General features: G+C 57.4%; 1 protein-coding gene across 1 annotated transcript in view; it reads right to left on the bottom strand.

The window, feature by feature from the left end:
- GCK (glucokinase (hexokinase 4)) overlaps positions 1-13216 on the bottom strand; it is a 251262-nt gene that overhangs the window by 28087 nt on the left and 209959 nt on the right. The gene's annotated exons all lie outside the window — the stretch shown is intronic.

Raw genomic sequence — 13216 nt, forward strand, 5'->3', positions numbered from 1 at the left:
CATTGGGGGTGTACTGGGGGTGTGCGTGAACTGGGGGAGGGGGACGTGTGTGCATGGGTGAGTGCACAGGGGGTGGTGGATTGCATGGTCTAGGAGGGGTGCACTGGGAGGGAGGGATGCGTGCACTGCTGTCTGTGCGTGCACACCGGCATATGTGCACCCCCGGAGCAAGGGAGGGGGGCATACGGCAGCAGGTGTGTGCGTGCGTGTGCACGCGCAGTCCAGCTTACGCGCGTTGGCATGTGTCCGTGCACGCACCCGTCGTGGTCATCAGCGTCTGCGTGTGCCTCGGTGTGTCCCTGCAGATGCACGGGTGTGCGTGCACCGTGCTGCATGTGTGTGTGAGATCACATGCGCATTAACGTGCGCATCCCTGTGCATCCGTCAGTGTGCATCCATCAGCCCACAGCCTGTGGCGGTTCTTACGCCTGCATGCATGTGTACTGCTCCCCATGCACAGGGAAGGGCTGAAAGGGGGTTCTCGGTGACCCCAAAGCTTTAGGAAGCCTCCGCCCGCGTTATCCCAGGGAAGGGCCAGAATCTGCCTCCACCATCCCTCCTTCCTCCTTGTCTCCATCCTGGCTCCCTTCTCCTGGCTCCATCTGGGAATTCAAGGGCCGAAGCCATGCAAAGACCCGCAGCTGGGCGTTGCAAGGAGCCCTACGAGGGCCGTGGCACGTCCTACACCCGCCTGGCCCTCCAGAACAGCTCCTGCTGCCCGGATCCTGGCTCCCAGAAGAGCCGGTCTTAGCAGCCCTGGGGCAGGAGTTACCCAACCCGTCTGCCTGCTCCCTGCCGCGCTTTCCCAACCAGTTCTGAGCAGCTCAAACTCTTCATGGCTTTACCTTGTAATATTTCTTTCTAAGTGGTCATTTACATCATTTTTCCAAGGAATTGAAACTCCATTTCAAAGGGAAGAGAGAGGGGGAGAAGCAACCAAAATAGAGGGAGAGAAACAGAGCCGAGACAACCCTGCTGCCAGACTCCTTTTCCTGGGCGATCCAGTCCTGCCAGACCCTGCCCATCGAGCCCGAGTTTGTCCAGGGTTTCGGTTAAAGCCCCGTATCGGCAGCTGATGCTTTTTAATCTTTTTCAGTGTGCCTGCGGTTCAATTCACCCTCTCATCCAGCTTTTTTTGCTAAATACCCAAATTCTCAGTGGTTAAGATGAAATTAAAGCAGCGCTTAGCCTAAAAATAGCTGGGCACATCTGTCCACCTTCCCCGTCTGCTGCCTGCCCAGCTGGATGAAGGAAGTGACTGTATGTGCAAAATGAAGGGTCTGTCTCATCATTCTGTCCCACTCAGGAGCTCAGCTCACCTCTGCAAAATCAGTTTATTCAGGGAGGCATATTCCCCAACACTCAATTTATTTGCCGGATAATACCCTAGTCAAGAAAGGCAGGAGGAGCAGGTCTCTGATCCATGCGTTCCTCTAAATAGCGCTTGCTTTTAAAGTGATTTTTTATTTAAAATGAGTTTTTCTAACACGTTTTGTAATTCCTTTCACGTAATAAACCTCAAAATCTAAATATTTTCAAGCCGTCCCTCCCAGCTGCTTCCCGGCTTCGTATGGGCTTGTAATAATCTATGGGCATTTAATGCTGCGTTCCTTAGCAAAAGGAAATGGGCTGATTGCAGGGATTGAAGTTACAACCGGCTCTAATTTCTCTAATGCGATTCTTTAAAGACGAATGACTGCAGTAATGACATCGTCGGAGCTTGAAAGGAAGGGCTGTGCCCAGCGGCCGGAGCAGGGATGGAGCATCCCAGAGTCCTGGGACCGCCTCTGGATGCTAGCCCATGCAAGCGGGACCAACCTGACCTATAGCATAGGGCAAAGCCCCCCGAACCGCTGCTGCCCCGGGGGGGTTGGCAACCCCCAAGAGAGAGTGTTGCAAACCTGGCGAGAGTAATATCCCTCTTTTATACTGGGGAAACTGAGGCATGGATCAGGATGGGGATAGAGGAATTGGGAACCAGACCTGGCGCATCCGATTTTTCGAGGCTGCTGTGCAGCATGGAGCAGCCAGGATGATCTTGGAGCTGGAGCTGCTCCAGCAGAGGCGTTAATTCATCTTAGATCACCTGCCCCGTGATTCATTGCTCCATCGGTGCTCTACATAGTTTCCAACAATGTTTCATTTGACACACACACACACACACACACACATCCCAAATGAACCCATTGGCAGAAGAATGACACCGGTGACCATTTATTTACTTTGCCTGGTCACCCAACGCACCGGAAACCTTGAACTCGGCCGGACCCAACCCTTTCACGGGGCTGGGAATAGAAAACCGGTCCGAGAACTTTTCTTTCTTCGGCAGCTGTGGGATGGAGCGCGTGACCTTGGGGCTGAGCTGGGCGAAACAGCCTTTCCCCAGCTCTGTGGCAAGGGACGAGGTTCGCCCATCCCAAACCGCTTCGCAAAGGTGGAAGGAGAGGGGAGGATTGTCTTCTGTCTGTGCTGGGGGGGCTGGGGGGGAATCTGTCTGTCTGTCCGTCCTACTGCTGCTCCTCTGCGGATGCTCATAACCCCAGAGTTGACTTCCAACACACCCATCCTAAAACATCCAGCTGCATCCCAAGGCCATCCTTCCCTGAGCAGCCAGCCGTCCCCAAAACAGCCAGAGGGATTCGCTGTGGGTCAGGTGGGGACTGGGAAATGGGGTGCCCTCAGGCTGGGGGCAGCCTGCCTTCTGCAGCCCAGCCTTCCCACCCTGCACAACCAGGCTAATCTCTGTTACACAGACGGAAAAGGGGAGATTAAATTAGATTAGATGTAGCCACCTAATTTTAGCTTCCTCACGTGTTACAGGCGCCCTGCTCTGGCTCTTGCCTTGCTCTCCTCAGACCCTTCACTCCCCCCACCAAAGCCATAGGGCCACCAGCCAGGACAGGAGGAAACCGAATGGGGTTTGGCTGGGAAGTGTTACCCAGCGGCGGGTACAAGCGTGTGATGTGCGGGTGGGCTCTGGCGGTCGCTGGACCTCTGCCGCGAGGGGACCCGTGGTGATGGCCATCCTCCACTGGTGATGGCCATCTTCCACTGGTGACAGCCATCCTCTGCTGGTGATGGCCATCCTCAACCTTGGGAGCATCTCCATGCCCAGAAGTATTTTTCTAGTGAGAGCCTCAGCAGGGGCAAATCCAGTTTGCCCCATCCACACCAAGCTTCTGCTGCTGCCTGTCCCTCTGCCTCCTGCTGAATTACTGTGACATGAGGTTGACGTTTGCTTTCCACTGCCTGCCCTGACCTCCCTTGCGGCAGCGCCGGCCATAAGCTCTCAGCTTATCCAGCTGCCAGGGAGTCTGCCAGCTCCATTGAACATCTCCTGATCCAAGGGGACATCGGATCTCCCACGGGACCAGCCCAGAGTCCCCCAGGATCAGCCCCCATGATGCAATGGGGAGAGGAGACATCTGAGCCCCTTGCATTTCCATGAGCAATTTCCACCATCCTCAAAGACCCCAGAGCAAGGTCCCCAAACCCCAGAGGGGATGTTGGAGCTGGCAGGAGCCCTGGCAGGATGGATGGTGTCCCCAAAAGCCAGCATGGCCAAACTCAGGGAGAGCTGGGGTGGGTCCCAGGGCTGGCAAGGGCTGTGTCGGGCACCGTGTGAGCCTGGCACACCTCTGAGGTCAAAAGTCCCAGCCAGGACACAGGACCTTGAGTCACGCCGCCCTGGGATGAATAACTCCCGCGTGTGGCACTTTCTCAATCACAGCGGAAAGAGGAGGTTTCTCCAGCATCCCCCAGGCGCTTTCCCGGCTGCCAGCAGCGGCAGAGCTGGGTCACCACCACGTCCCACGGCATGGGGCAAGCGCACGTCCCTGGTGCCACCAAACTGGAGCTGGGGCACAAGCAGGGTGAGCAGGCAGCAACAGGCAGGGGGATGCTCGGTGCCCTCGCCTCCTCCGTGGGACACCCTGTGCTTCCTCCCAGAGCTCTGGGTGGGAGCAAGCCGAAGGGATTTGCAGCCCATGCTAAGCATGTGGATGCCATTTCTATTTCTGATCCAAAGAGTTTGGATGCTCAGAAGGTCCCCTGGTTTTTCCCTCGCTACACCAGGCTCCCAGAGCCGGGTCTCAGGGGTCCCATCCCAGAGCGTGCCGGCAGTGGGATAACCCTGCCATCACCCTGAGATGCCCCTGTGCCATGGCCACATCCAGCCCAGGCTGGACGCAGGGTCAGTCCTTGAGCCCCAGCTGGCAGAAGCTGGGACTGTGCGGGAAGTCTCTGGCTCTGCCGGGAAGCTGGAGGGAAGGGCCGCTGAGGTGGCAGTCTGGCAGCAGCTGGAGGTGAAGCAGCAAGCTGAAGGCTTGGGGGAAGCCCAGGGACTGAGCTGGGGTCAAATCCCAAATGCAAAGCCCACCCTGGGATCTCCGCCTGTGTTGATTCCTGCGAAATCCTTCCCACCCAGCACTGATGATCGGAGGAAATAACCTGAAACTCAGTGTCGGGTGCACGGCTACGGCAGGATCCCAGCCCTTAGCCCTGCCGGGAAAGCCATCACACAGGCAGGGACCAGCGTCCACGTCACCACGGCAAAGCCATGTGTGGATGGATGCACCTTTCAACCCAACCTCGGTGTTTGGGTGAGATGCTGGCAGAGCCGGCAAGGGAGCGAGGAGCTGGGCAGCCTCTTAAAACCTGGAGCACAAGGGGGGACCCCCATCCCACAGCCGAGGGGCTCCTGCTCTCCCAGCCTTGCCCACTGCTCGGGTGAATTGGGGAGAGGTTGGAAATGAAATGTAGTGCTTTCTATTTTTTTTGCATTTTCCAGCAAAGATGGTTTTGAAACAGCAAACAGCTGCTGAGGCACAGGGGAAAACAGTTTTTCCAGAGAAACTTCCTAAACTCTGTTGGCAGAGAAATTGCCGGGCAGTCCCATGCTGAGCACAGATGCCCAGCACCCTGCTGGGGAAATGCTGATGCTCCCTCAGCCACTTCTGGGGCGAGAAAAGCAATCCCTAACCCCATCCCATATCCTGGCCAGCTCTCCCCAGGATGCAGAAGCAGAGCCGGGCTCTCCCCTGGACCCTTGCTTACCCACAAGCAGCATCTCACATCTCTCCCCTGCAGGGAGGACCATGTCTCAAAGCCCCCGCTCACGTATTTTTTCTTCAATTCACTCCGCCAGGCAGAAAAACACCCCGAACATAACATCCTGCCTTGCTTCCACATCACCCTGCTTGGCTTGGGGCCAGAGGTTTGGGAAACAGCTCTCCCACACCATTCCATTAATTATTTCACCGGCATCCATCCCGTGATCCCCTGCCACCCACAGTTACTCCCTTTCTGACAAGCAGCAGCTGGATGGATTGGCCCTGCATCCCTTCGCACCGGGGCCATCGCAGTTCCTTAGCCAGGCACAAGGAGAAAAAGAAACCCCAAATCCCAAATCCAGGGAGAAAATCCCCTTACCTGGGTGAAGGCCTTGCCATCCATCCCGTCTGCCGCGTGCTCGGATGTCATCCTTAGAGCAGCTGAGGTGGTTTGCTGGGATTGGGACCTTGTGCCCTGTGGCAAGGCGGGACCGAGAGAGTTTTATCATCTCTGATCCCCGCGGAGGAAGGTCCTGCGCATCAGCCCCGAGGTCATTGGCTGGGCACTGCAGAGATAAATATGGGATTTTAGGGGCACCGGTGTAATCCCGGAGCTGTGGGATGAGCATGACGGAGCTGTCTGGGATGTGATGCTTAATGCGCGGTGCTGGTGGGTCTGGGTTCCTCCTGTCCCACACCGCACAACATCACCCTCGCTGACCCCCCCCCAGCAGAGCATCCCTCCATGCCGTACCCCTTTGCACAGCAATAAATAACAGCCAGATCCTGGACCAGCCCATGGGTGAACCCCCATGATGCCCCGTCCCCGTTGAGGGGGTGACTTGGCTTCCTTGTCCGCAGCCCAAATTTCGGTGCAGACAGTTTTACTGACAAATCCTCTCTCCTTTTTCCTGGGGGAGAAAAATCAAATGGGAAAATTAATGCCGGGGCAGGATGGATGTGTTTGCAAGAGGGCATTTGCAGGGGCTGGAAGCTCCAAACTGTGCCAGGTCTGTATGGCCCCAATCCTGGTAACACCCGTGGACACCAGATATCGTGCGTGCGCATGTGTGCATCTTGCATGTGCGTGTGCACGTGGGGCAGGGACATGTGGCTGCCCACATGGCTCTTACCCGGCAAAGTGCTTAATCGGGATCTGCGGGCATCTGGCACAGCAGCGGTGGCTCTCCCGCTTATGCAGAGCTTTGGGGGCCCTGGAGAACCCCCAAAAAACCCAGACAGGGGGTAGAAAGAGGGGGGGAAGAGCTGCTGCTGTGGCCTGGCAGCCTCCCTGGACTTGTGGCTCGGTGGCTCCGTCCCTACGTGACCGTGGGCGCATGAGTCCCCTCTCCCCACTGCCAGAGAGGAGCTGCCAAGCAAAGAGGTTTAAGGTTGATGCATCTATTAATTCTATCAGATGGAGATTATCCAGCTCGGAGGGCCGGGCAGCACCGGCAATCAGTGCTGGCACGGTTATCCAGGACAGGCAAGGCAGAAATTGCTGTCAGAGAGGAGGGCGACAAAGCTGCAGCCCCACATTTCCCTGTTGCAGGCGGCTGGGCCATGACGGGGGCTCAAGAGAAGGGGCAAGGCTTGTTTCTGGGGGAAGCACGCTCCCCCCCGGGCTCAGGCACCACCTGGATGTGCTGAAGGTTAAACCCAGCCCTAAATCTTAGTCTGGGCTCTAAGCTGGGCACCTTCCCTTTGCAAGGTGCTGCGCTGGTTGGGGAGAACGAGGTAGAGCCTGAGCCCCAGCGCTGGCCCGAGCCCAGCCCGAGCCCCAGCCCAGCCCTGGCCTCATCCTGGTCCCTGTCCCTGTCCCTATCCTGTCCCTGTCCCCATCCCTGACCTCATCCCATCCCTTTCCCCATCCCTGTCCCTGTCCCTATCCCATCCCCTTCCCTGTCCCATCCCCATCCCTGCCTTGGTCCCTGTCCCCATCTCACCCCCATCCCCAGGGCACGTGGCTGACGGTGACAGCCCAGGACTAATCCAGACCCCGGGACAGTTGCCGGGGGCCAGCGGCAGCCAGAATCCAACCGCAGCATGCTCACAGCCGCACCAGCTGCGATGGCAGCCGTGCCATGAGCCACCTGCCTCGTGCCAGGGTAGGGAGGTTGGCACTGCCTTTGGCTGATGGAAACTTCTTTTATCTCCAAAAATTCCTCTGCACTTGGACAGGGAAAACTCCGGCTGCTCCAGGCTGGGATCCTCCCTCCGCCAGCTTTTACAAAAAGACTTCTTCAAGCCGGGAAGGACAGAGCCACCTTTGTTCCGTCCCCACTCCTATTGCTGCCGGCACAGAGGAAATGTCACCAAGCCCTTGGTGCCGGCGGCTTTACAATCCACCTCCTGGCATGTCTGCACTGGGAATCTCCAGGAAAGGGAAAATAAAATGAACTGCGAGCATTGGGCGATGGGAGATGTGCCAGGGAACAAGTGGGGCTGGGGAGGTGGGGGGGCCAGGGACATTGCTGGGTGTCTCGGCAGGTATTTGTTCCCCCCCCTCCCACCAGTCCCAGCAGGACTTGAATTATTATTTTTATTTAACCAAGCCGGGATTGTTTCATCTCCCGATGTAATTAAGGGTCGGGTTGATGGGAGCCAAGTGATGCTGACCCCCATCGCCCAGCCGTTCCCACCCCGCTCACATTGTCCCTGCTGAAATCCTCATTGCAGCGGGCTCCAGACCCGGCTGATAAACCCCTTTATTGTCCCTCCTGCCTCATGTATAATTCAGCACATGGAGGAGGCAAGACCTGCCCCTTCCCAGCATGGGACCCCCCGCCCAGGGACCTCGGTGGGTGGCCAGGGACCATCTCCACCTCCCCAGCATGGCATTTTCATTCACCTCCTGCTTTTAATTAAACCTTTTTATAAAGAGGCGATGGAGGAGCAGCCGGCCGGGATGCGGGCAGGACATCGATGCCCCCTGGGATCCCCCCGGCCTCCAAGGCATCGTGCGGGGAACCCGCCCAGCTGCAACTCCCACAATGTCAACACCACAGCTGGGTGCGAAAGCAGCCTCTGGACTTTCCATCACAAATACACCTTCAAATTTCCAGCTCAAACAGCCAGGTGAGCCGGGAAAACTCAGCCGAGACAGAGGTCTCTGCCTCCCGCCAGCGCACAGTGATATTTTGCTAAGATAAGGCATTCAGGAGGCACAGATACCAATACTGCCAGCAGCATTGATGGGATCAGGAGAGATGATTTTATGGTTTTAATGGCAGGATAAAAGGTTTTAAGGAGGCCTCACTGGCCATATGGTAACCCACGCTCTCCCGTTTCCCATGCTGGCGGCTGCGAGCCCTGTCCCAGGTACCTGGTACCCACTGGAAGCAGAACGGGTGGTCCCGATGCCAAGTCAGGCTTGACCCCTGGCGAGCTCGGGGACCGGGATATGCCAAGTCGGCGGCAGCCCGGTGAGGATTCCCGGCTGCAAATGATGCCATGAATTCCTGGGTGCAGCTACCCGGGAGAGCGGGTGTCTCAGGACATGTTTGATGGCAAGAGGAGGAGGAGGGAGAGGTGGAAATGCCAGTCACAGCTCCTGCATCCTCTGCCACAGCCGGAGGGGATGCCACCACTCAATAAAGCACCTCAAAGCGTTTTATTAAGGCGCTCCCCACCTGTGGCCAGGAGCCGGCCCGCAGCCCATCTTGGGCACTCACGGGCAGCACGGAGTCGGCACGAGGCCGGCGGCTCCGGCAGGGACCGGCTGTTTCCAAGACATTTGGGGCTGCGCCAAGAAAGATTGGGCTCAGTCACATGTCAACAGCTGCCCTGTGCCAGTATCCGGCCACGTCGCAGCCCTGGCACCAACCCTCTTCCCTGACCTTCCCAGCACCGACCCCGCTGCAGTAATTAGAAACCGCTGGGTAATTTTTCCAGTCTCGTGATAACAGCAAATGTCAGATCCCAACAGAGCATCAGCGTTGCTGGCCCGGTGGGATGGGGTGAATTCAATGGGATAGAGGCACCCAGCTTTGGGGAGCATCCCGGGGGCGGCAGCCAGTGCTGGGTCTTTGGGACCCACGGCCGGCTCTTGCTCCGGCCACGCTTAGAGCAGGGAAAATGAAAGGGATACCTGGGGACGTGTGAGCCTAAAGGGTTGGAAAACCGCCTCGGTCCAAAGCATTCCCAATGGGCCAACCACCCCCGGGCTGCCAGGATGCTGTTTTCCGGGAATTCAGCCCTGAATGCTTCCCAAGCTCCCACCCCTGCCAGGAGCTGCACAGAGGATGCTTGGCCTGCAGCAAAGCAGGCTGCGACCCCAGGGGGGCAGAAATTGGGAAGAAACCCCCAAAACTCAGAAATCCTGGGTATGCCCTAAGCCCAGGTTGGGGCGACTCGAGCTGTTATCCGAACCTGCTGGAGAGGCTTCGCTGCTGGAGGAGCTCTGCCCTTTCCCTCACCGGCCTTTCACCACTGCTCTCCCCGGCTCACGCCGGCTCTGTGAGGCTGCTGCTGTTTTCAGCGGGCTGCGTCCGGCCGCACTCGCTGTGCATTGGGCCGCCAGAAGCAGAAAATGGAGTGGAGGGGCCGAAAATAAACTCCTGTCTGACTTTGCAGCATCCCCATCTGCTGCAGATGCTCCCCTGTGCTTGCTGTGAGCAAGGGCTGATCACTCTGAGCCCTAATAACCCTGACCTCAAATAACTGTGACCCCTAAAAACATGGTCCCTAATAACCATGACTCCAAATAATTGTGACGCCTAAAAAACACAACCCCTAAAAAATGAGCCCTAAAACCACAGTCCCTAATAACCATGACCTCTAATAGCTGTGACCCCTAATAACTATGACCCCTGAAAAACATGACCCCTAATAAATGTGACCCCTAAAAACCATGGTCCCTAGTAACTGTGACCCCTAATAACCCTGACTCCTAATAATTTAGCCCTCCACATCTCCTCGCTTCCCATCATGGCAAGACCCCTGGAAATCCCATTTGCACAAGCAACCCCCAAACACCTCTGTCACCCACCCCCGCCACACCTCCCCCCACTTCCCATTTTCCCCTCGATTTTTAATCCACAAACATCCAAACTGGTGCAATTTTCCCAACTATAAAACAAGGGGAAAGGAGCAAACCCCGGCTGCTGGGAGGCAGAGGATTTCAGCAGCCCTAATTCCCCCCTTGGCTGCTGCCACTTTCAAATAAAAGTGAGTGGGTGTGCACAGACCTTTTTTTGGGGGGTGTCTTTAAACCCACTTGCCCTTGGATTAATTTGTAAGATCCACTCCCTCCCCGTGATCTGGGCAGTAATAATGTGATTATCTGGATCTGGCTGCGGGACGGGGAAGCTCATTATGGAGCATTAAAGAGGAAAAAATTGGGTTTTCTGAGGTTCTAATAAAAGCTCATTTGCCTTCCAGGTGTCTCCAAGCTCCTTTGGGGGCTCATTTGGAGGTTTCTTTGCAATTTGCTCCTCCAGCTCCAGTCTCTCTCCGGGTGAGGAACAAAATGGCAGGACTCTGCTGCAGCCCAGGGATGGTTTTCAGCCCTGCCAGGTGCTTTCAGGTTTGGGGAAACTGAGGCACAGCGGCTGCAGCCCCGCACAGGGAAACATGTCTGTCCCCCACACACACCCCATGGGGCACCCGCTCCCTAAAAAAAGCAGGGCGAGTCACCTTGGGGGAGCTTTTCTCCCCAAAAGCAGCAGAGGGGAGGATGGACAGTGTTTCGGGAGGGGGAAAACCATCCCAAGAATGGGTCTGGGATGAGGTTCCCCCCACAGCGAATAACCCAGGGTGACCTTTGGCCTCGGTTTTTGGTGGGCAAAAGGGGAATTTTCCTCTTTTTTCCGGCCACCCAGAGGTTTCCAGCATCGCAGGGACTAACACTGCCATCTACCGAAACAGCTCCCGCCATTATTAAACTCCTCATATTTTTATTTTCCCCACCCAAAAGAGTTTCCCACCTTTTTAGGGACACACGAAGCCTCCCAAACAAACCCCTCTTTCTCCCTGTGGAGCAATGCCAGCTGCCCATCCCCAGGGCATCAGGCCTTATCCATCGTCCCCCCTCCCATAAGGCTCCCCCCTGTGCTCCTGGGAATATTTTCGGGTCCCTTTTCGGGTCAAGGCTTTGTGGCTGCCGGCTTTGGGGGCTCAACTGCTGAATGGGAAAACTGAGGCACAGGGCGAGCCCCACCCCATCCCTGCACCCACCCCGCTCGTTAGGCTGGGCTGGACCCCACCTGCAGCTCGTTGGGCTCCCAGGATATTTAAAGGCCTTTTTTAATTATTTGCCCCTTTTTGGAGGCAGTACAGGTGGGGTGAGGTTGTGCTGCAGGATTTGTCTGCTTTTCCGGGTATGGGGGAGGCCAGCGGAACTGGGGGGCATCCAGTGGGGGTCCTGTTACCCACCCCAGCCCCCGAGGTGCTGGAGGGGGTGCTGAGCCAACGCTACGGCCCCCTGCCCCGCGCCGCCGCCATCGCTCGCCTGCGCAAGCAACCGGCCGGGGGCTACCAGCCAGCCGGGGACCTGGCGGAGGTGCTGGAGCGACGGCAGGCAGCCAACGCCAAGGAGCGTGAGAGGGTGAGGGGACACCCCCTCCTTAAAAAAACCCTCTGCATCCCCCCCCCAAATCAAATCCCAGGGGGCTGCAAGTGATGTCCCATCATGGTGGCACCCAGGGCCACCCCAGGGCTGCTCTAGTTGGGGGACACTCAGCAGCATTGCCCTGAGGTGCTTTGCGGGGGGGGGCTGGTTTAATCCTGGAGGGGCCCCAGTTTAATCCTGGGGGGACCTAGTTTAATTCTAGGAGGACCCAGTTTAATCCTGGGGTCCCCCCGCTGTGGATCCCCACGGGGTGTAACTTGATTTATTTCCTCCTGGCAGATTAAAAACCTGAACAGTGGCTTCTCGAAGCTGAAGACCATCGTGCCCCTCATCCCCCGCGACCGCAAGCCCAGCAAAGTCGACACCCTGAAAGCCGCCGCCGAATACATCCGCCTGCTGCGCCTGGTTTTGGAAGAAACGGGGGGCTTTGAGGTACTGGGGGGGAGATCACCCCAAAATAGAGACCCTGCATCCTATAACCCCCTCCAGGACGTGTGCGGGTTTGGGGGGGCCTGATCGGGATTTTCTTGTTTGGCATTTTACATGTTGCAACTGATTTAAAAATTTTAAAATGGAATTATTTTTCGGGGGGGGTGGGGGGTGTTCCTCAAAGCAGAAGCTGGGGGGTGGGAAACCTCAATTTCAATGTTTTTTAATTCCCCTTTTTCTGCCTTCTCCCTCATTTTCCCAGCGGCAGGACATGGGTGCTGACCAGGAGCTGGGTGACAGCAGGCAGGTGCCCCTGGGGGGGGGCCCTGGGACCTGGCCTGGCAGTGCCCCCCCCTGCCCCTGGGGTCCCCCCCTGCTGCCCCCCTGCCTGGGGGCCACCGCAGGAGAGCAGGGGGCTGGTGAGTTGGGGGGTCAGCCCCGGCCAAGGGCGATGGGGTTGGGTGCACCCTGGGGGGGGTACAGGACACCCATAGAGGTGGTGGGGGTGGGGGGCACCCATGTGCCTTGCAGGGAGCTCCCACCCATGGGCTCAGTGTTTTGGGGAGCCTCTGGTTTATATTGACATAAACGGGGGGTGCTTCAAATCAGCTTTTACCCCCCCAAAATATTCCAAAGGAGGAAAAAAATTTTTTTTTCTTTTTTTTTGAAGGTTTTTCCAGCCAACCCCTGAAGAGCCAGGGTGTCCCCCCAAGACCCGTGGGGGACCCGGCGTCACCTCCAAATTCCCTGCTCAAGCACCAAATTTTAGGGTAATGGTTCCTGCCCCAGGGCAGGCTCCAGCCCCCCAGCATCCCAACCTGCCCTATCCCCAAAATGGGGCGGTACAGGGGGTACATCCCCCCTAAAACGCGGTGGGGAGGTGAGAGCAGTAATTAATTGTAATGACGAGGCAATTAACAATCGGTGCTGCCCCTTCCCCGCCGGGTACCGGTGTATTTCGCGTGACTCCCCATTAACATCTCGTAAATAAAATGGCTTTTTTCGGGGGTCTGGGATGCTTGCGTGAGTTTCCCGGGGGGGTGGCGGCCCCCCCCCCTCTTCTCCCCCCCCCCGGGGGGGGGGGGGGGGGGCGGGGCCACGCGTGGCGTGTCGGCAGAGGGAGCTGGACCTGCGCGGGGGGGGGGGCGGCTCTTTGTCAGGATGC

Source organism: Haliaeetus leucocephalus, unplaced genomic scaffold, assembly GCF_000737465.1.
Source record: "Haliaeetus leucocephalus isolate CR32 unplaced genomic scaffold, Haliaeetus_leucocephalus-4.0 Scaffold162, whole genome shotgun sequence".
Classification (NCBI taxonomy): Eukaryota; Metazoa; Chordata; class Aves; order Accipitriformes; family Accipitridae; genus Haliaeetus; species Haliaeetus leucocephalus.